This window comes from Dendrobates tinctorius, unplaced genomic scaffold, assembly GCF_039654945.1.
Source record: "Dendrobates tinctorius isolate UK_male_01 unplaced genomic scaffold, ASM3965494v1 ptg000468l, whole genome shotgun sequence".
NCBI lineage: Eukaryota > Metazoa > Chordata > Amphibia > Anura > Dendrobatidae > Dendrobates > Dendrobates tinctorius.
In genome coordinates, this window is record NW_027362130.1 from 615,147 (window position 1) to 638,841 (window position 23,695).

The 23,695-nt window shown below is 45.0% G+C and overlaps 1 protein-coding gene across 5 annotated transcripts in view; it reads right to left on the reverse strand.

Annotated features, from left to right (window-relative positions):
• Positions 1-23,695, reverse strand: part of CELF3 (CUGBP Elav-like family member 3) — a 138,136-nt gene that overhangs the window by 74,234 nt on the left and 40,207 nt on the right. The gene's annotated exons all lie outside the window — the stretch shown is intronic.

Here is a 23,695-nt window from a genome sequence, read left to right on the forward strand (position 1 = left end):
GTACTGTGCAGTGTATATGCAGGACAGGAGTGGTACTGTGCAGTGTATATATACAGGACAGGAGGAGTGGTACTGTGCAGTGTATATATAGAGGACAGGAGAAGTGGTACTGTGCAGTGTATATATACAGAACAGGAGGAGTGGTACTGTGCAGTATATATACAGGTCAGGAGAAGTGGTACTGTGCAGTGTATATATACAGAACAGGAGGAGTGGTACTGTGCAGTGTATAAATACAGGACAGGAGGAGTGGTACTGTGCAGTGTATAAATACAGGACAGGAGGAGTGGTACTGTGCAGTGTATATGCAGGACAGGAGTGGTACTGTGCAGTGTATATATACAGGACAGGAGGAGTGGTACTGTGCAGTGTATATATAGAGGACAGGAGAAGTGGTACTGTGCAGTGTATATATACAGAACAGGAGGAGTGGTACTGTGCAGTATATATACAGGTCAGGAGAAGTGGTACTGTGCAGTGTATATATACAGAACAGGAGGAGTGGTACTGTGCAGTGTATATATACAGGACAGGAGAAGTGGTACTGTGCAGTGTATATGCAGGACAGGAGTGGTAATGTGCAGTGTATATATACAGGACAGGAGGAGTGGTACTGTGCAGTGTATATATAGAGGACAGGAGAAGTGGTACTGTGCAGTGTATATATACAGGACAGGAGAATTGGTACTGTGCAGTATATATACAGGTCAGGAGAAGTGGTACTGTGCAGTGTATATATACAGAACAGGAGGAGTGGTACTGTGCAGTGTATATATACAGGACAGGAGAAGTGGTACTGTGCAGTGTATATGCAGGACAGGAGTGGTAATGTGCAGTGTATATATACAGGACAGGAGGAGTGGTACTGTGCAGTGTATATATAGAGGACAGGAGAAGTGGTACTGTGCAGTGTATATGCAGGACAGGAGTGGTAATGTGCAGTGTATATATACAGGACAGGAGGAGTGGTACTGTGCAGTGTATATATAGAGGACAGGAGAAGTGGTACTGTGCAGTGTATATGCAGGACAGAAGTGGTACTGTGCAGTGTATATATACAGGACAGGAGGAGTGGTACTGTGCAGTGTATATATAGAGGACAGGAGAAGTGGTACTGTGCAGTGTATATATACAGAACAGGAGGAGTGGTACTGTGCAGTGTATATATACAGGACAGGAGAAGTAGAACTGTGCTGTGTATACATACAGGACAGGAGGAGTGGTACTGTGCAGTGTATAAATACAGGACAGGAGGAGTGGTACTGTGCAGTGTATATGCAGGACAGGAGGAGTGGTGCTGTGCAGTGTGTATATACAGGACAGGAGGAGTGGTACTGTGCAGTGTGTATATACAGGACAGGAGGAGAGGTACTGTGCAGTGTACATATACAGGACAGGAGGAGTGGTACTGTGCAGTGTGTATATACAGGACAGGAGGAGTGGCACTGTGCAGTGTATATATACAGGACAGGAGGAGTGGCACTGTGCAGTGTGTATATACAGGACAGGAGGAGTGGTGCTGTGCAGTATATATATATACAGGACACGAGGAGTGGTACTGTGCAGTGTATATATACAGGACAGGAGGAGTGGTACTGTGCAGTGTATATATACAGAACAGGAGGAGTGGTACTGTGCAGTGTATAAATACAGGACAGGAAGAGTGGTACTGTGCAGTATATATATATACAGGACACGAGGAGTGGTACTGTGCAGTGTATATATACAGGACAGGAGGAGTGGTACTGTGCAGTGTATATATACAGGACAGGAGGAGTGGTACTGTGCAGTGTATATATACAGAACAGGAGGAGTGGTACTGTGCAGTGTATAAATACAGGACAGGAGGAGTGGTACTGTGCAGTGTATATGCAGGACAGGAGTGGTACTGTGCAGTGTATATATACAGGACAGGAGGAGTGGTACTGTGCAGTGTATATATACAGGACAGGAGGAGTGGTACTGTGCAGTGTATATATACAGGACAGGAGGAGAGGTACTGTGCAGTGTATATATACAGGACAGGAGGAGTGGTACTGTGCAGTGTATATATACAGGACAGGAGGAGTGGTGCTGTGCAGTGTATATATACAGAACAGGAGGAGTGGTACTGTGCAGTGTATATATACAGGACAGGAGGAGTGGTACTGTGCAGTGTATATATACAGGACAGGAGGAGTGGTACTGTGCAGTGTATATATACAGGACAGGAGGAGAGGTACTGTGCAGTATATATATACAGGACACGAGGAGTGGTACTGTGCAGTGTATATATACAGGACAGGAGGAGTGGTACTGTGCAGTGTATATATACAGAACAGGAGGAGTGGTACTGTGCAGTGTATAAATACAGGACAGGAGTGGTACTGTGCAGTGTATATGCAGGACAGGAGTGGTACTGTGCAGTGTATATATACAGGACAGGAGGAGTGGTACTGTGCAGTGTATATATACAGGACAGGAGGAGTGGTACTGTGCAGTGTATATATACAGGACAGGAGGAGAGGTACTGTGCAGTGTATATATACAGGACAGGAGGAGAGGTACTGTGCAGTGTATATATACAGGACAGGAGGAGTGGCACTGTGCAGTGTGTATATACAGGACAGGAGGAGTGGTGCTGTACAGTGTATATACACAGTACAGGAGGAGTGGTACTGTGCAGTGTATATATACAGGACAGAAGGAGTGGTACTGTGCAGTGTATATATACAGGACAGGAGGAGTGGTACTGTGCAGTGTATAAATACAGGACAGGAGGAGTGGTACTGTGCAGTGTATATGCAGGACAGGAGTGGTACTGTGCAGTGTATATATACAGGACAGGAGGAGTGGTACTGTGCAGTGTATATATACAGGACAGGAGGAGTGGTACTGTGCAGTGTATATATACAGGACAGGAGGAGTGGTACTGTGCAGTGTATATATACAGGACAGGAGGAGTGGCACTGTGCAGTGTGTATATACAGGACAGGAGGAGTGGTGCTGTACAGTGTATATACACAGTACAGGAGGAGTGGTACTGTGCAGTGTATAAATACAGGACAGGAGGAGTGGTACTGTGCAGTGTATATGCAGGACAGGAGTGGTACTGTGCAGTGTATATATACAGGACAGGAGGAGTGGTACTGTGCAGTGTATATATACAGGACAGGAGGAGTGGTACTGTGCAGTGTATATATACAGGACAGGAGGAGAGGTACTGTGCAGTGTATATATACAGGACAGGAGAAGTGGTACTGTGCAGTGTATATGCAGGACAGGAGGAGTGGTACTGTGCAGTGTATATATACAGGACAGGAGGAGTGGTACTGTGCAGTGTATATATACAGGACAGGAGGAGTGGTACTGTGCAGTGTATATATGCAGGACAGGAGTGGTACTGTGCAGTGTATATATACAGGACAGGAGGAGTGGTACTGTGCAGTGTATATATACAGGACAGGAGGAGTGGTACTGTGCAGTGTATATATACAGGACAGGAGGAGTGGTACTGTGCAGTGTATATATACAGGACAGGAGGAGTGGTACTGTGCAGTGTATATATACAGGGCAGGAGGAGTGGTACTGTGCAGTGTATATATACAGGACACGAGGAGTGGTACTGTGCAGTGTATATAAACAGGACAGGAGGAGTGGTACTGTGCAGTGTATATATACAGGACAGGAGGAGTGGTACTGTGCAGTGTATATATACAGGACAGGAGGAGTGGTACTGTGCAGTGTATATATACAGGACAGGAGGAGTGGTACTGTGCAGTGTATATATACAGGACAGGAGGAGTGGTACTGTGCAGTGTATATATACAGGACAGGAGGAGTGGTACTGTGCAGTGTATATATACAGGACAGGAGGAGTGGTACTGTGCAGTGTATATATACAGGACAGGAGGAGTGGTACTGTGCAGTGTATATATACAGTACAGGAGGAGTGGTACTGTGCAGTGTATATATACAGGACAGGAGGAGTGGTACTGTGCAGTGTATATGCAGGACAGGAGGAGTGGTACTGTGCAGTGTATTTGTACAGGACAGGAAAAGTGGTACTGTGCAGTGTGTATATACAGGACAGGAGAAGTGGTACTGTGCAGTGTATATGCAGGACAGGAGGAGTGGTACTGTGCAGTGTATATATACAGGACAGGAGGAGTGGTACTGTGCAGTATATATACACAGGACAGGAGGAGTGGTACTGTGCAGTGTGCATATACAGGACATGAGAAGTGGTACTGTGCAGTGTATATATACAGGACAGGAGGAGTGGTACTGTGCAGTGTATATATACAGGACAGGAGGAGTGGTACTGTGCAGTGTATATATACAGGACAGGAGGAGTGGTACTGTGCAGTGTATATATACAGGACAGGAGGAGTGGTACTGTGCAGTGTATATATACAGGGCAGGAGGAGTGGTACTGTGCAGTGTATATATACAGGACAGGAGGAGTGGTACTGTGCAGTGTATATATACAGGGCAGGAGGAGTGGTACTGTGCAGTGTATATATACAGGACAGGAGGAGTGGTACTGTGCAGTGTATATAAACAGGACAGGAGGAGTGGTACTGTGCAGTGTATATATACAGGACAGGAGGAGTGGTACTGTGCAGTGTATATATACAGGACAGGAGGAGTGGTACTGTGCAGTGTATATATACAGGACAGGAGGAGTGGTACTGTGCAGTGTATATATACAGGACAGGAGGAGTGGTACTGTGCAGTGTATATATACAGGACAGGAGGAGTGGTACTGTGCAGTGTATATGCAGGACAGGAGGAGTGGTACTGTGCAGTGTATTTGTACAGGACAGGAAAAGTGGTACTGTGCAGTGTGTATATACAGGACAGGAGAAGTGGTACTGTGCAGTGTATATATACAGGACAGGAGAAGTGGTACTGTGCAGTGTATATGCAGGACAGGAGGAGTGGTACTGTGCAGTGTATATATACAGGACAGGAGGAGTGGTACTGTGCAGTGTATATATACAGGACAGGAGGAGTGGTACTGTGCAGCATATATATACAGGACAGGAGGAGTGGTACTGTGCAGTGTATATATACAGGACAGGAGGAGAGGTACTGTGCAGTGTGTATATACAGGACAGAAGTGGTACTGTGCAGTGTATATGCAGGACAGGAGGAGTGGTACTGTGCAGTGTATATATACAGGACAGGAGGAGTGGTACTGTGCAGTGTATATGCAGGACAGGAGGAGTGGTACTGTGCAGTGTATATGCAGGACAGGAGAAGTGGTACTGTGCAGTGTATATGCAGGACAGGAGGAGTGGTACTGTGCAGTGTATATATACAGGACAGGAGAGGTGGTACTGTGCACTGTATACAGGACAGGAGAAGTGGTACTGTGCAGTGTATATATACAGGACAGGAGAAGTGGTACTGTACAGTGTATATATACAGGACAGGAGAAGTGGTACTGTACAGTGTATATATACAGGACAGGAGAAGTGGTACTGTACGGTGTATATATACAGGACAGGAGAAGTGGTACTGTGCAGTGTATATATACAGGACAGGAGAAGTGGTACTGTGCAGTGTATATGCAGGACAGGATGAGTGGTGCTGTGCAGTGTATATGCAGGACAGGAGGAGTGGTACTGTGCAGTGTATATATACAGGACAGGAGGAGTGGTACTGTGCAGTGTATATATACAGGACAGGACAAGTGGTACTGTGCAGTGTATATATACAGGACAGGACAAGTGGTACTGTGCACTGTATATATACAGGACAGAAGTGGTACTGTGCAGTGTATATATACAGGACAGGAGAAGCGGTACTGTACGGTGTATATATACAGGACAGGATGAGTGTTACTGTGCAGTGTATATGCAGGACAGGAGTGGTAATGTGCAGTGTATATATACAGGACAGGAGGAGTGGTACTGTGCAGTGTATATATACAGGACAGGAGAAGTGGTACTGTGCAGTGTATATATACAGGTCAGGAGGAGTGGTACTGTGCAGTATATATATACAGGAGGAGTGGCACTGTGCAGTGTATATAGAGGACTGGAGAAGTGGTACTGTGTAGTGTACATATACAGGACAGGAGAAGTGGTACTGTGCAGTGTATATATACAGGACAGGAGGAGTGGTACTGTGCAGTGTATAAATACAGGATAAGAGGAGTGGTATTGTGCAGTGTACATATACAGGACATGAGGAATGGTACTGTGCAGTGTATATATACAGGACAGGAAAAGTGGTACTGTGCAGCATATATATACAGGACAGGAGGAGTGGTACTGTGCAGTGTACATATACAGGACATGAGGAATGGTACTGTGCAGTGTATATATACAGGACAGGAAAAGTGGTACTGTGCAGCATATATATACAGGACAGGAGGAGTGGTACTGTGCAGTGTATATGCAGGACAGGAGGAGTGGTGCTGTACAGTGTATATATACAGGACAGGAGACGAGGTACTGTCTAGTGTATATATACAGGACAGGAGGAGTGGTACTGTGCAGTATATATATACACAGGAGAGGAGGAGTGGTACAATGCAGTGTATATATAGAGGACTGGAGAAGTGGTACTGTGTAGTGTATATGTACCGGACAGGAGAAGTGGTGCTGTGCAGTGTATATATAGAGGACAGGAGGAGTGGTACTGTGCAATGTATATATACTGGACAGGATAAGTGGTACTGTGCAGTGTATATATATATATAGGACAGGAGAAGTGGTACTGTGCAGTGTATATATACAGCACAGGAGGAGTGGTACTGTGCAGTGTATATATATACAGGAGTGGTACTGTGCAGTGTATATATACAGGACAGTAGAAGTGGTACTGTGCAGTGTATACAGGACAGGAGTGGTACTGTGCAGTGTATATATACAGGACAGTAGAAGTGGCACTGTGCAGTATATATACAGGATAGGAGGAGTGGTACTGTGCAGTGTGTATATGCAGGACAGGAGGAGTGATGCTGTGCAGTGTATATACACAGTACAGGAGGAGTGGTACTCTAGTGTATACAGGACAGGAGGAGTGGTACTGTGTAGTGTATATATACAGGACAGTAGAAGTGGTACTGTGCAGTATATATACAGGACAGGAGGCGTGGTACTGTGCAGTGTGTATATGCAGGACAGGAGGAGTGGTGCTGTGCAGTGTATATATACAGGACAGGAGAAGTGGTACTGTGCAGTGTATATATACAGGACAGAAGGAGTGGTACTGTGCAGTGTATATATACAGGACAGGAGGAGTGGTACTGTGTAGTGTATACAGAACAGGAGGAGTGGTACTGTGCAGTGTATATATGCAGGAGGAGTGGTACTGTGCAGTGTGTATATGCAGGACAGGAGGAGTGATGCTGTGCAGTGTATATACACAGTACAGGAGGAGTGGTACTCTGTAGTGTATACAGGACAGGAGGAGTGGTACTGTGCAGTGTATAGATACAGGACAGGAGAAGTGGTACTGTGCAGTATATATATATATATATACAGGACAGGCGGAGTGGTGCTGTGCATATATACAGGACAGGAGGAGTGGTGCTGTACAGTGTATATATACAGTACAGGAGGAGAGGTACTGTGCAGTGTATATATACAGAACAGGAGGAGTGGTGCTGTACAGTGTACATACACAGTACAGGAGTGGTACTGTGTAGTGTATACAGAACAGGAGGAGTGGTACTGTGCAGTGTATATATGCAGGAGGAGTGGTACTGTGCAGTGTATAGATACAAGACAGGAGAAGTGGTACTGTGCAGTATATATATACAGGACAGGCGGAGTGGTGCTGTGCATATATACAGGACAGGAGGAGTGGTGCTGTACAGTGTATATATACAGTACAGGAGGAGAGGTACTGTGCAGTGTATATATACAGAACAGGAGGAGTGGTGCTGTACAGTGTATATACACAGTACAGGAGGAGTGGTACTGTGTAGTGTATACAGAACAGGAGGAGTGGTACTGTGCAGTGTATATATGCAGGAGGAGTGGTACTGTGCAGTGTATAGATACAAGACAGGAGAAGTGGTACTGTGCAGTATATATATATACAGGACAGGCGGAGTGGTGCTGTGCATATATACAGGACAGGAGGAGTGGTGCTGTACAGTGTATATATACAGTACAGAAGGAGAGGTACTGTGCAGTGTATACACTCACTGGCCACTTTATTAGGTACACCATCCTAGTAAGGGGTTGGACCCCCTTTTGCCTTCAGAACTGCCTCAATTCTTCGTGGCAGAGATTCAACAAGGTGCTGGAAGCATTCCTCAGAGATTTTGGACCATATTGACATGATGGCATCACACAGTTGGCGCAGATTTGTCGGCTGCACATCCCTGATGCGAATCTCCCGTTCCACCACATCCCAAAGATGCTCTATTGGATTGAGATCTGGTGACTGAGGAGGCCATTTGAGTACAGTAAACTCATTGTCATGGTCAAGAAACCAATCTGAGATGATTCGAGCTTTATGACATGGCGCATTATCCTGCTGAAAGTAGCCATCAGATGTTGGGTACATTGTGGTCATAAAGGGATGGACATGGTCAGCAACAATACTGAGGTAGGCTGTGGCGTTGCAACGATGCTCAATTGGTACCAAGGGGCCCAAAGAGTGCCCAGAAAAAATTCCCCACACCATGACACCACCACCACCAGCCTGAACCGTTGATACAAGGCAGGATGGATCCATGCTTTCATGTTGTTTACGCCAAATTCTGACCCTACCATCCGAATGTCGCAGCAGAAATCGAGACTCATCAGACCAGGCAACGTTTTTCCAATCTTCTACTGTCCAATTTCGATGAGCTTGTGCAAATTGTAGCCTCAGTTTCCTGTTCTTAGCTGAGAGGAGTGGTACCCAGTGTGGTCTTCTGCTGCTGTAGCCCATCTGCCTCAAAGTTCGACGCACTGTGCGTTCAGAGATGCTCTTCTGCCTACCTTGGTTGTAACGGGTGGCAATTTGAGTCACTGTTGCCTTTCTATCAGCTCGAACCAGTCTGCCCATTCTCCTCTGACCTCTGGCATCAACATGGCATTTCCGGCCACAGAACTGCCGCTCACTGGATTTTTTTTCTTTTTCGGACCATTCTCTGTAAACCCTAGAGATGGTTGTGCGTGAAAATCCCAGTAGATCAGCAGTTTCTGAAATTCTCAGACCAGCCCTTCTGGCACCAACAATCATGCCACGTTCAAAGGCACTCAAATCACCTTTCTTCCCCATACTGATGCTCGGTTTGAACTGCAGGAGATTGTCTTGACCATGTCTACATGCCTAAATGCACTGAGTTGCCGCCATGTGATTGGCTGATTAGAAATTAAGTCTTAACACACAGTTGGACAGGTGTACCTAATAAAGTGGCCAGTGAGTGTATATACAGAACAGGAGGAGTGGTACTGTGCAGTGTATATATACAGGACAGGAGTGGTACTGTGCAGTCTATATATACAGGACAGGAGGAGTGGTACTGTGCAGTGTATATATAAAGGAGGAGTGGTTCTGTGTAGTGTATACAGGACAGGAGGAGTGGTGCTGTGCAGTGTATATATAGAGGACAGGAGAAGTGGTACTGTGCAGTGTATATATACAGGACAGGAGCAGTGGTGCTGTACAGTGTATATATACAGGACAGGAGGAGTGGTACTGTGCAGTGTATATATACAGGAGTGGTACTGTGTAGTGTATATGCAGGACAGGAGGAGTGGTACTGTACTGTGCAGTGTATAGATACAGGACAGGAGAAGTGGTACTGTGCAGTGTATATATATACAGGACAGGAGGAGTGGTGCTGTGCAGTGTATATATACAGGACAGGAGGAATGGTGCTGTACAGTGTATATATACAGGATAGGAGGAGTGGTACTGTGCAGTGTATAAATGCAGGATAAGAGGAGTGGTATTGTGCAGTGTATATGCAGGACAGGAGAAGTGGTACTGTGCAGTGTATATATACAGGATAAGAGGAGTGGTACTGTGTAGTGTATATATACAGGACAGGAGAAGTGATACTGTGCAGTGTATATATACAGGACAGGAGGAGTGGTACTGTGCAGTGTATATATACAGGACAGGAGGAGTGGTACTGTGCAGTGTATATATACAGGAGAAGGGGTACTGTGCAATGTATGTATACAGGACAGGAGAAGTGGTACTGTGCAGTGTATATATACAGAACAGGAGGAATGGTACCGTGCAGTGTATATATACAGAACAGGAGAAGTGTTACTGTGCAGTGTATATATACAGGACAGGAGAAGTGTTACTGTGCAGTGTATATATACAGGACAGGAGAAGTAGTACTGTACAGTGTATATATACAGTACAGGAAAAGTGGTACTGTGCAGTGTATATATACAGGATAGGAGGAGTGGTACTGTGCAGTGTATATATACAGGACAGGAGGAGTGGTACTGTGCAGTGTATATATACAGGACAGGAGGAGTGGTACTGTGCAGTATATATACAGGACAGGAGAAGTGTTACTGTGCAGTGTATATATACAGGACAGGAGAAGTGTTACTGTGCAGTGTATACATACAGAACAGGACAAGTGGTACTGTTCAGTGTGTATATACTTGACAGAAGTGGCACTGTGTAATGCATATATACAGGAGTGGTACTGTGCAGTGTATACATACAGGAGTGGTACTGTGCAGTGTATACATACAGGAGTGGTACTGTGCAGTGTATACATAAAGGAGTGGTATTGTGCAGTGTAGATATACAAGAGTGGTATGGTGTGGTGTATACATACAGGAGTGGTAATGTGCAGGGTAGATATACAGGAGTGGTACTGTGTGGTGTATATATACAGGAGTGGTAATGTGCAGTGTAGGTATACAGGAGTGGTACTGTGTAGTGTAGCTATACTAAAAAACTAAAAGCATTGGAGGAAAAAGTCAAACATTTCCAAAACCCACTGGATACACACAGGGCCGCCATCAGGGCATTACTGCCCATTCTGCTGTATGGAGCCTGGTCCTCAGCAGTACATAGAGGGGCCCGCAGGTGCGGGGCCCCACTCTTGTGCTTCTGCTAATCGGGCCCCACCGTGTACTAAAATACTGTGCACTGTGGCACACACGCCGGCGCTGGGGCCCGGGAGCCTTTTTGGAGCTGTCCACGGCCGTCTTACCTAGTCGGCTGCGCAGCTAGAATGTATGGGCTCCAGGCAGCTCCTGACTACAGCCCATATATTCTAGCTGCTTCACTGCTGAAAACACTAGACGCCCCAGGAACGAATGAGGTAAGTATAAAAAATGTTTGTTTTTTTAAATGGGAGACTGCAGATGATGAAGTGTGTTTGAGGGGGTACTGCACATGATGAAATGATAGGGGGCTGCAAATGATGAAGTAAGGGGGACTACAGATGAAGTGAATGGGGTATAGGGGACTGTAAATGAAGTTGAGGTGATGAGAACTGCAAATGATGAAGTGGGGATGATGGGGACTGCAAATGATGATGTGGGGGTGATGAGAACTGCAAATGATGAAGGGGTGATGGGGACTGCAAATGATGATCGGGGGTGATGAGAACTGCAAATGATGAAGTGGGGGTGATGAGGACTGCAAATGTTGAAATGGGGGTGATGGGGACTGCAAATGATGAAGTGGGGGTGATGGGGACTGCAGATGATGAAGTGTGTTTGAGGGGGTACTGCACATGATGAAATGATTGGGGGCTGCAAATGATCAAGTAAGGGGGACTGCAGATGAAGTGAATGGGGGATAGGGGACTGTAAATGATGAAGTAAGGTGGACTGCAAATGATGAAGTGGGGGTGATGTGGACTGCAAATGATGATGTGGGGGTGATGGGGACTGCAAATGATGATGTGGGGGTGAGGGGGATTGCAGATGATGAAGTGTGTTTGAGGGGGTACTGCACATGATAAAATGATAGAGGGCTGCAAATGATCAAGTAAGGGGGACTGCAGATGAAGTGAATGGGGGATAGGGGACTGTAAATGATGAAGGTGGACTGTAAATGATGAAGTGGGGGTGATGTGGACTGCAAATGATGATGTGGGGGTGATGGGGACTGCAAATGATGAAGTGGGGGTGATGGGGACTTCAAATAATGATGTGGGGGTGATGGGGACTGCAAATGATGTGTAGGTGATGGGGACAGCAAATGATGAAGTGGGGGTGATATGGACTGCAAATGATGATGTGGGGGTGATATGGACTGCAAATGATGATGTGGGGGTGATGGGGACGGCAAATGATGAAGTGTGGGTGATGGGGACTTCAAATGATGATGTGGGGGTGATGGGGACGGCAAATGATGTGTAGGTGATGGGACAGCAAATGATTAAGTGGGGGTGATTGGGACTGCAAATGATGACGTGGGGGTGATTGGGACTGCAAATGATGATGGGGTGATGGGGACTGCAAATGATGAAGTGTGTTTGAGGGGGTACTGCACATGATGAAATGATAGGGGGCTGCAAGTGATGAAGGGGGACTGCAAATGATGAAGTGGGGGTGATGGGGACTGCAAATGATGAAGTGGGGGTGATGGGGACTGCAAATGAAGTGAGTGTGAGGGACAGGGGACAGCAATTGAATTGAAGGTGGGGGTGAGAGCAAATGGTGAATTGAAGGTGGGGAGTGGGGAGAGCAAATAATGAATTTTGAGGGTGGGGGAGTAAATGATGTATTGAATGTGGGGAAGAGCAGTTGATAATGAATAGAGGGTGGGAGAGAGAGAACACATGACAATGAATTAAGGCAGAAGGGGCATGTAACTATAATGAATTGGAGTAAGGGTTAGAGCAGGAGGTACATAGTGGGGGCCGTTGAGGATAAAGTGACTGGTAATGAATTGGGGGAAAGAGTACAGGTGCTAATTAATTTCTATATTAAATGGGGAATGTGGCTGTGTATAGATAGTGGGGGCACAGTGGCGGATTATAATTTATATTTGGAATGGTGGGTTGCATAATAACCAATTATATATTAATGGTGGGTGAACGTCTGTATTCAGATGTGTAGTGTAGAAGAAAGGGAAAAAATGGGGAATGTGCTCTGGAAGTGGTGTTCTAGATAACTGTGTTATTTTATGCAGAAATGAGTCCTGGCTGAAAGAAGTGATGGCGGTCTGCGCTGGATTAAAAAGAAACGGAAAGATGAAGGACTCCAGCTAGAGACGTCACTAGTGAGTCAGTGTGTTATCTGTACACTGACACTATACACTGTATACAGAGCTCCTGTGTATGTCACTGGATATTACTTTATTACCTGTACACTATACACTATATACAGAGCTCCTGTGTATAATGTCACTGGGGATCACTGTATTACCTGTACACTGACACTATATACAGAGCTCCTGTGTATAATGTCACCGGTGATCACTGTATTACCTGTACACAGACACTGCATATTAAGTACAGATCTACCGTGTATAATGGCACTTATGGTGATAGTATTTTTTTTATTATTAATGATCAGTATTGTACTATTCAGTCACAATGTGGTGGTAATATGTTGTCCGGCCATGGTGTGGCGGTATTTGTTCCTTGTATATGCTATTATTTGGTCACTATGTGGTGGTAATATGTGGTCTGGTCATGGTGTGTTGGTATTTGTTCCTTGTATGTAGTTGGTCACCATGTGGTGGTAATATGTGGTTTAGATATGGTGTGGTGGTATTTGTCCCTTGTATGTGATATTGTTCGGTCACTTTGGTGGTAATATGGTGTCTGGTCATGGTGTGGTGGTATTTGTCCCTTGTATGCGATATTATTGGTCATTTTAAAAATTGAAAAATAAATAAAAATATACCTAAATTGTATTGCATATTTTAACAAATGTTTAATAGGTTAGAATAGAGTCGGGCCGGCCAAAAGAGTCTACCTTGTCATTGTGGCAGATTAAAAAATCTTTTGGCTAAAACAATAGCTGCTGGCTATGTGTGATCTGGTGATGGGAAATGTTAATGTGTGATTGGTGAGAAGTGGAGTTTTTCCATGAGAGAGCGGTGGGTGTTGTGAACTCTCTTGGTCTGACTTTTGAGGCAGTTCTCCCTCTGGTGGATACTGCTGGTAGCGGAGCTGGTCAACATGATGTTAACCCAACACCTGCAGAGGATAATTGGAGGAGTGGGGGTAGTGACTGGGACTACATAAGCGAGCAGACTTCTCAGTGGCTGCCGGTGATACTCCTTTCTTTGCTTATGGAGGATTTCTGTCTCCTGCCTGATCCTGCAATTTTCAGCTAAGTGTCTTTTGCTAAACCCTTTGCATCTGATTTTGCCTTGCTGTCAGGGGTCAGCTTGCTCCCCCTGGGGCTGCAGGCTCCTGCCCTGTATTTTTGTATCTTGTTTGTTTGCTCAGTCCCCTGCTGTATTAGCCTGTTGCTAGCCACCAGTTCACACCTGAGTGCTGATATAGTGGGGGCGAGGTTGTTCAAACCTCAGTATTTTTGTACATCAGTCGTGTTGAAATTGTTAGGGTATTTGCGTGATTGCAGACAGTGCCTTTTCTGTCCTGTCCTATCCAGGGTTTTTTTTGTAAAAAAATATTAGCCGGTACGCAATATTTGCCCCCGTCCTCCTCTGTGCAGCCCCCGACCTCCTCTGTGCAGCCCCCGACCTCCTCTGTGCAGCCCCCAACCTCCTCTGTGCAGCCCTCGACCTCCTCTGTGCAGCCCCCGTCCTCCTCTGTGCGGCCCCCGACCTCCTCTGTGCAGCCCCCGACCTCCTCTGTGCAGCCCCCGACCTCCTCTGTGCAGCCCTGAACCTCCTCTGTGCAGCCCCCGTCCTCCTGTGAAGCCCCCGTCCTCCTCCTTCATAGTCACCCTGCTGTGCCGTCGCTGAACGTCCCTGAATCCTCCGTTGTCCAGCGCTGACAGCTTCTTCCTGCCTTCAGCGGTCACATGGTACCGCTCATTAAGCTCATGCATATGCTTCCACGCCCATGGGCGTCCATATTCATGAGCTTAATGAGCGGTACCATGTGACCGCTGAAGGTAGGAAGAAGCTGTCAGCGCTCCGCTGGGACAAGGAGAATGCAGGGGACATTCAGGGAGGCACGGGAGGGGTGAGTATGACTTCCCAGCCACCAGCTCCTGCCGCCGCTCCCCCTCCCCCGCTGAAGCACCTTCAGATTTCCGGTACGCCGTACCGTCGCGAAAAAAGCACAGGTTCTCTCTAGTCAGTGTGGGCCCCATCATTTGCTCAGTCTATTTTCTGTCTGTGTTTGTGCTTCATCTTGTCTCACCGAGACAATATATGTTCGGGGGCTGTCTATTCCTTTGGGGATCTGCTCCGGGGCAGTTTAGATTTCACCTTTCTGTTTTTAGGCTTAGTTAGTCCTCCGGCTGTGACGAAGCGTCTAGGGCAGCGAAGGAACGCTTCACGGCTACTACTAGTTGTGTTATTAGGATCAGGGGTCTGCAATCCGCTGAGTGACCAACCTCTCTGGTGTTCTGGTGGCAAAGCCTATTGCGCTCTCTTCCTCGGTGACCCATTTATAACAGGTGGAACTGTGGACAGTTCGAGGGGTGGAGGCGGGGCTGGGGTGGAGCGTTGGCGGAGTTTCAAGGGGGCCCTGAAAATTTTCCAGTATGGGGACCCGAAATTCCTAGCGGCAACCCTGGATACACAAATCACACTACAGGAAGTTACAGAGAGAATCTCTTCCATAAGGTGTAGAAAAGTCAGTGGTCCAGATGGAATCCCACCAGAAATGCTGAAATACAGCCCACCGGAAATAGGGTATGTGCACACGCTGCGGATTCTGCTGTGGATCCTCAGCGGTTTTGGCTCTAGGGTCCGCAGCAGAGTCTGCTGCGTTGTACAGTACCTTTATTTCCTATGGAAAAAAAAATGGAGTGCACATGCTGCAGATTTTTCCGCGGGTTACAATCCGCAGCATGTCAATTCTTTGTGCGGTTTCCGCTGCGGTTTCACACCTTATCATTATGAGGTGTGAAACTGCAGGGCAAAATCGCAGGCTAATCCACAGATAAACCACAGGACTTTTGCCCTGCGGATTTACCTGCAGATTTTTCAACAAAATCCACGCAACCTAAAAACTATGTCTGCACTTACCCTCATGATATCATCAAAAGCTCCTACACCGAGAACCGCTGTAGCGTGAGTGTGCACGGTAGAACGGCTGATTTCCAGCAGAGCTTTGGAGTAAAATTGAAAAAAGGCCGGAGTTACACTAGAGGGGAATATGGACGAGTGCTATGCGAGAAAAAAAATCGTATAGCACTCAGACCAATGTTAATCTATGGGGCAGCTCCCATCACCGTATTTTTTCTCGGCCATATTATACGTATGACTGAAATCGCAGCATGCTGCAATTTGCACCGTATATCATAGTAACATAGTAACATAGTTATTAAGGTTGAAGGGAGACTTTAAGTCCATCTAGTTTAACCCATATCCTATCCTAACCTGCCCTAACATGTTGATCCAGAGGAAGGCAAAAAAAACCCATGTGGCAAACAGTAAGCTTCACATTGGGGAAAAAAATTCCTTCCCGACTCCACATACAGTAATCAGACTAGCTCCCTGGATCAACACAATATTAAGGAAACTAGTGTATATACCCTGTAATATTATACTTTCCAAGAAAGGCATCCAGTCCCTTCTTAAATTTTAGTAGGGAATCACTCATTACAACATCATGTGTCAGAGAGTTCCATAGTCTCACTGCTTTTACAGTAAAGAATCCGCGTCTGTGAGTATGCTTAAATCTTCTTTCCTCCAGACGTAGAGGATGCCCCCTTGTCCCCGTCACAGGTCTAAGAGTAAAAAGATCATTAGAAAGGTCTTGGTATTGTCCCCGCATATATTTATACATTGTAATACGATCACCCCTAAGCCTTCGATTCTCCAAACTAAATAACCCCAAGTGTAATAACCTGTCTTGGTATTTCAGACCCCCTAGTTCCCTAATAACCTTGGTCGCTCTTCTCTGCACCCGCTCCAGTTCAGCTATGTCTTTCTTATATACCGGAGACCAGAACTGTACACAGTATTCTAAGTGTGGTCGCACTAGTGACTAGAGGTAAAATTATTTTCTCCTCATGAGCATCTATGCCTCTTTTAATGCATCCCATTATTTTATTTGCCTTTGCAGCAGCTGCCTGACACTGGCCACTAAATGTGAGTTTGTCGTCCACCCATACACCCAGGTCTTTTTCAGTGACTGTTTTGCCCAGTGTTTGACAATTAAGCACATAATTATACATCTTGTTCGTTCTACCCAAGTGCATGACCTTACATTTATCCCCATTAAAGCTCATTTGCCATTTATCAGCCCAAGCTTCTAGATTACATAAATCTTCCTGTAAAATTAAATTGTCCTCCTCTGTATTGATTACCCTGCAGAGTTTAGTGTCATCTGCAAATATTGAAATTCTACTCTCTATGCCCCCTACAAGGTCATTAATAAATATGTTAAAAAGAAGCGGGCCCAAAACTGACCCCTGTGGTACCCCACTGCTAACCGTGACCCAGTCCGAGTGTGCTCCATTAATAACCACCCTTTGTTTGCTATCCCTGAGCCAGCTCTTAACCCACCTACACATATTTTCCCCTATCCCCATTGCTCTCATTTTATGTATCAACCTTTTGTGTGGCACCGAATCAAAAGCTTTTGAAAAGACCATATACACCACATCCACTGCATTTCCTTGGTCCAGTCCGGAACTTACCTCTTCATAAAAGCTTATCAGATTAGTCTGACAGGAATGGTCCCTTGTAAACCCATGTTGATATTGGGTCATGAGGTTATTCTTCTCCAGATACTCCAGTATAGTATCTCTTAGAAAACCCTCCAGGATTTTACCCGCAGTTGAGGTTAAACTTACTGGCCTATAATTTCCAAGTTCAGTTTTTGTCCCCTTTTTGAATATTGGCACCACATTTGCTATACGCCAGTCCTGTGGTACAGACCCTGTTATTATGGAATCTTTAAAGATTAAAAATAATGGTCTATCGATGACTGTGCTTAATTCCTGCAGTACTCGGGGGTGTATCCCATCCGGGCCCGGGGATTTGACAATTTTATTGGTTTTCAGACGCCACCGTACTTCCTGCTGGGTTAAGCAGGTGACATTTAATGGAGAATTTTTATCCCTGATCATGTTATCTGTCATGGGATTTTATCGTCTGAGACTTGCCAATGCAAGTCTATAGGTGCAAGAAAAAAAATCACACACCACACGGATCATCAGTGTGACTTGCGAGAAATACGCACTTAAGCACTGGTGTCCTTTGAAAAGCTGGCAATTCAGTGCGGTGTACAGTAAAATCACACTGACATCTTAGAATAGATAGAAAAGAAATACACACATAGTATAGGTGTATATATATACACTCACTGGCCACTTTATTAGGTACACCTGTCCAACTGTGTGTTAAGACTTAATTTCTAATCAGCCAATCACATGGCGGCAACTCAGTGCATTTAGGCATGTAGACATGGTCAAGACAATCTCCTGCAGTTCAAACCGAGCATCAGTATGGGGAAGAAAGGTGATTTGAGTGCCTTTGAACGTGGCATGATTGTTGGTGCCAGAAGGGCTGGTCTGAGAATTTCAGAAACTGCTGATCTACTGGGATTTTCACGCACAACCATCTCTAGGGTTTACAGAGAATGTTCCGAAAAAGAAAAAAAATCCAGTGAGCGGCAGTTCTGTGGCCGGAAATGCCATGTTGATGCCAGAGGTCAGAGGAGAATGGGCAGACTGGTTCGAGCTGATAGAAAGGCAACAGTGACTCAAATTGCCACCCGTTACAACCAAGGTAGGCAGAAGAGCATCTCTGAACGCACAGTGCGTCGAACTTTGAGGCAGATGGGCTACAGCAGCAGAAGACCACACTGGGTACCACTCCTCTCAGCTAAGAACAGGAAACTGAGGCTACAATTTGCACAAGCTCATCGAAATTGGACAGTAGAAGATTGGAAAAACGTTGCCTGGTCTGATGAGTCTCGATTTCTGCTGCGACATTGGGATGGTAGGGTCAGAATTTGGCGTAAACAACATGAAAGCATGGATCCATCCTGCCTTGTATCAACGGTTCAGGCTGGTGGTGGTGGTGTCATGGTGTGGGGAATTTTTTCTGGGCACTCTTTGGGCCCCTTGGTACCAATTGAGCATCGTTGCAACGCCACAGCCTACCTGAGTATTGTTGCTGACCATGTCCATCCCTTTATGACCACAATGTACCCAACATCTGATGGCTACTTTCAGCAGGATAATGCGCCATGTCATAAAGCTCGAATCATCTCAGATTGGTTTCTTGAACATGACAATGAGTTTACTGTACTCAAATGGCCTTCTCAGTCACCAGATCTCAATCCAATAGAGCATCTTTGGGATGTGGTGGAACGGGAGATTCGCATCAGGGATGTGCAGCCGACAAATCTGCGCCAACTGTGTGATGCCATCATGTCAATATGGTCCAAAATCTCTGAGGAATGCTTCCAGCACCTTGTTGAATCTCTGCCACGAAGAACTGAGGCAGTTCTGAAGGCAAAAGGGGGTCCAACCCCTTACTAGCATGGTGTACCTAATAAAGTGGCCAGTGAGTGTATATATATATATATACAGTATATATATATATATATATATATATACAGTACAGACCAAAAGTGTGGACACACCTTCTCATTCAAAGAGTTTTCTTTATTTTCATGACTATGAAAATTGTAGATTCACTCTGAAGTCATCAAAACTATGAATTAACACATGTGGAATTATATAATTAAATAATTAAAATTTGCGCTTAATAATGAACCCCTTTAGTTTGTAGTGAACTAAAAAATACACACAAATGTATTGGATGGCTCCAAGTTAAGTAGTTATTACCTTAAGGTGTAATCTGAGCGAATGTCTGGACTCCAGAGGACCAGTAACGTTAATACCACGGCTCTTCAGGAGTGCTGTCTCGGCCGGTGACAGACACTCCACGATCCTTCATCCCTGATGAAGGAAACCGTGTTTTTTCCGAAACTAGTCAGAGAGGAATTGGTCCACTGTGCTCTATCACGTGACCGGTGACATCACGAAGGTCCTGTTGGCTCATGTCACGCCATAGCTTCACATCGTGCACACTGCACGCCGGTGTGCCGCTGGAAGAGGGGAGCGTGGAGTGTGTGTCACCGGCCGGGACAGCACTCCTGAAGAGCCGTGGTATTAACCCCTTCACTACCAAGGGTGGTTTGCACGTTAACTCCCGGGCCAATTTTTACAATTCTGACCACTGTACCTTTATGAGGTCATAACTCTGGAACGCTTTCATGGATCCCGGTGATTCTGACATTGTTTTCTCGTGACATATTGTACTTCATGTTAGTGGTAAAATTGCATTCAAATAACTTGCGTTTATTTGTGAAAAAAACGGAAATTTGGCGAAAATTTTGAAAATTTCGCAATTTTCCAACTTTGAATTTTTATGCCCTTAAATCACAGCGATACGGCACACAAAAAACTTAATACATAACATTTCCCACATGTTTACTTTACATCAGCACAATTTTGGAACCAAAATTTTTTTTTGTTAGGAAGTTATAAGGGTTAAAAATTGACCAGCGATTTCTCATTTTTGCAACACCATTTTATTTTTAGGGACCACTTCACATTTGAAGCCACTATGAGGGGTCTATATGATAGAAAATACCCAAAAGTGACACCATTCTAAAAACTGCACCCCTTAAGGTGCTTAAAACCACATTCAAGAAGTTTATTAACCCTTTAGGTGCGTCACAGGAATTTTTTGAATATTAAAAAAAAAATGAACATTTAACTTTTTTTCACAAAAAAAATACTTCAGGTTCAATTTTCTTTATTTTACCAAGGGTAACAGGAGAAATTGGACTGCAAAAGTTATTGTGCAATTTGTCCTAAGTACGCTGATACCTGATATGTGGGGGGGAACCACTGTTTCGGCGCATGGCAGACCTCAGTAGGGAAGGAGCGCCGTTTGACTTTTTCAATGCAAAATTGGCTGGAATTCAGATCGGACGCCATGTCGCGTTTGGAGAACCCCTGATGTACCTAAACAGTGGAAACCCCCCAAGTGACCCCATTTTGGAAACTAGACCCCCCAAGGAACTTATCTAGATATGTGGTGAGAACTTTGAACCCACAAGGGCTTCACAGAAGTTTATAACGTACAGCGGTACAATTAAAAAATCATATTTTTTCCACAAAAATGATCTTTTCACCCCCAATTTTTATTTTTCCAAGGGTAACAGGACCCTAAAAGTTATTGTGCAATTTGTCCTGAGTACGCTAATACCCCATATGTGGGTGTAAATGACTATTTGGGCGCATAGCAGAGCTCGGAAGGGAAGCAGCGCCATTTGACGTTTTTGGCTAGAATTGAGATCGGACACCATGTCGCGATTGGAAAACCCCTGATGTACCAAAACAGTGGAAACCCCCCACAAATGACACCATTTTGGAATCTAGACCCCCCAAGGAACTTATCTAGATGTGTGGTGAGAACTTTGAACCCCCAAGGGCTTCACAGAAGTTTATAACGTACAGCAGTACAATTAAAAAATCATATTTTTTCCACAAAAATGATCTTTTCACCCTCAATTCTTATTTTTCCAAAAGTAACAGGACCCTAAAAGATATTGTGCAATTTATCCTGAGTACGCTGATACACATGTGGGTGTAAACCACTATTTGGGCGCATGGCAGACCTCGGAAGGGAAGCAGCGCCATTTGACGTTTTTGGCTGGAATTGAGATCGGACACCATGTCGCGTTAGGAAAGCCCCTGATGTACCAAAACAGTAGAAACCCCCCACAAATTACACCATTTTGGAAACTAGACCCCCCAAGGAACTTATCTAGATGTGTGGTGAGCACTTTGAACCCCCCAGTGCTTCACTGAAGTTTATAACGTCCGGGCGTGAAAATAAAAAAAATCGTATTTTTTCCACAAACATGATCTTTTAGTCCCCATTTTTTTATTTTCCCAAAGGTAACAGGAGAAATTGGACCCCAAAAGTTGTTGTCCAATTTGTCCTGAGTACGCTGATACCTCATATGTGGGAGAAAACTACTGTATGGGCACACGTCGGGGCTCGGAAGGGAAGTAGTGACGTTTTGGAATGCAGACTTTGATGGATTGGTCTGCGGGTGTCATGTGCGTTTGGAGAGCCCCTGATGTACCTAAACAGTGGAAACCCCCCACAAGTGACCCCATTTTGGAAACTAGACCCCCTAATGAACTTATCTAGATGTGTGGTGAGCACTTTGAACCCCCCAGTGCTTCACAGAAGTTTATAACGACCGGGCGTGAAAATAAAAATATCGTATTTTTTCAACAAACATCATCTTTTAGTCCCCATTTTTTTTATTTTCCCAAGAGTAACAGGAGAAATTGGACCACAAAAGCTGTTGTCCAATTTGTCCTGAGTACGCTGATACCTCATATGTGGGAGAAAACTACTGTATGGGCACACGTCGGGGCTCGGAAGGGAAGTAGTAACGTTTTGGAATGCAGACTTTGATGGATTGGTATGCGGGTGTCATGTGCGTTTGGAGAGCCCCTGATGTACCTAAACTATTGAAACTCCCCACAAGTGACCCCATTTTTGAAACTACACCCCCCACGGAGCTTATCTAGATGTGTGGAGAGCACTTTGAACCCCCAAGTGCTTCACAGAAGTTTATAATGCCTGGGAGTGAAAATAAAAAAAACATTTTTTTCCGCAAAATTATATTTTTGCCCCCAATTTTTTATTTTCCTAAGGGTAACAGGAGAAATTGGACCCCAAAAGTTGTTTTATAATTTGTCCTGAGTAGGCTGATACCCTACATGTGGGGGTAAAACACTGTTTGGGCACATGGCAGAGCTTGGAAGGGAAGGAGCACCATTTGACTTTTTCAACGCAGAATTGGCTGGAATTGAGATCAGACGCCATGTTGCCTTTGGAGAGCACCTGATGTGCCCAAACAGTGGAAACCCCCAATTATAACTCCAACCCTAACCTCAACACACCCCTAACCCTAATCTGAGCCCTAGCCCTAACCCTAGCCCTAACCCTAACCCTAGCCCTAACCCTAGCCCTAACCCTAGCCCTAACCCTAGCGGGAAAATGGAAATAAATACATTTTCTTTTAGTTTTATTATTTTTCCCTAACTAAGGGGGTGATAACGGGGGGTTTGATTTACGATTTATGGCGGTTTTTATGTTTGGCGGCTGTCGCACGCTAAAAGACGCTTTTTATTGTAAAAATAGTTTTTGCATCACCACATATTGTGAGCTATAATTTTTCCGTATTTTGACCCACCGAGTCATGTGAGGTCTTATTTTTTGCGGGACGAGTTGACGTTTTTATTGGTACTATTTTCGGGCACGTGACATTTTTTGATCGCTTTTTATTCCGATTTTTGGGACGCAGAATGAACAAAAACCAGCGTTTCATGAATTTCTTTTGGGGGGTGCGTTTACACCGTTCCGCGTGCGGTAAAATTGATAACGCGTTTTTATTCTTCGGGTCAGTACGGTTACAGCAATACCTCATTTAGGTCTTTTTTTATGTTTTGTCGGTTTTTTGCAATGAAAACAATTTTATATAAAAAATAATTATTTTTGTATCGCTTTATTCTGCGAGCTATAACTTTTTTATTTTTTTGCAGATGATGCTGTATGGCGGCTCGTTTTTTGCGGGACAAGATGACGTTTTCAGCGGTACCATGCATATTTATATGCG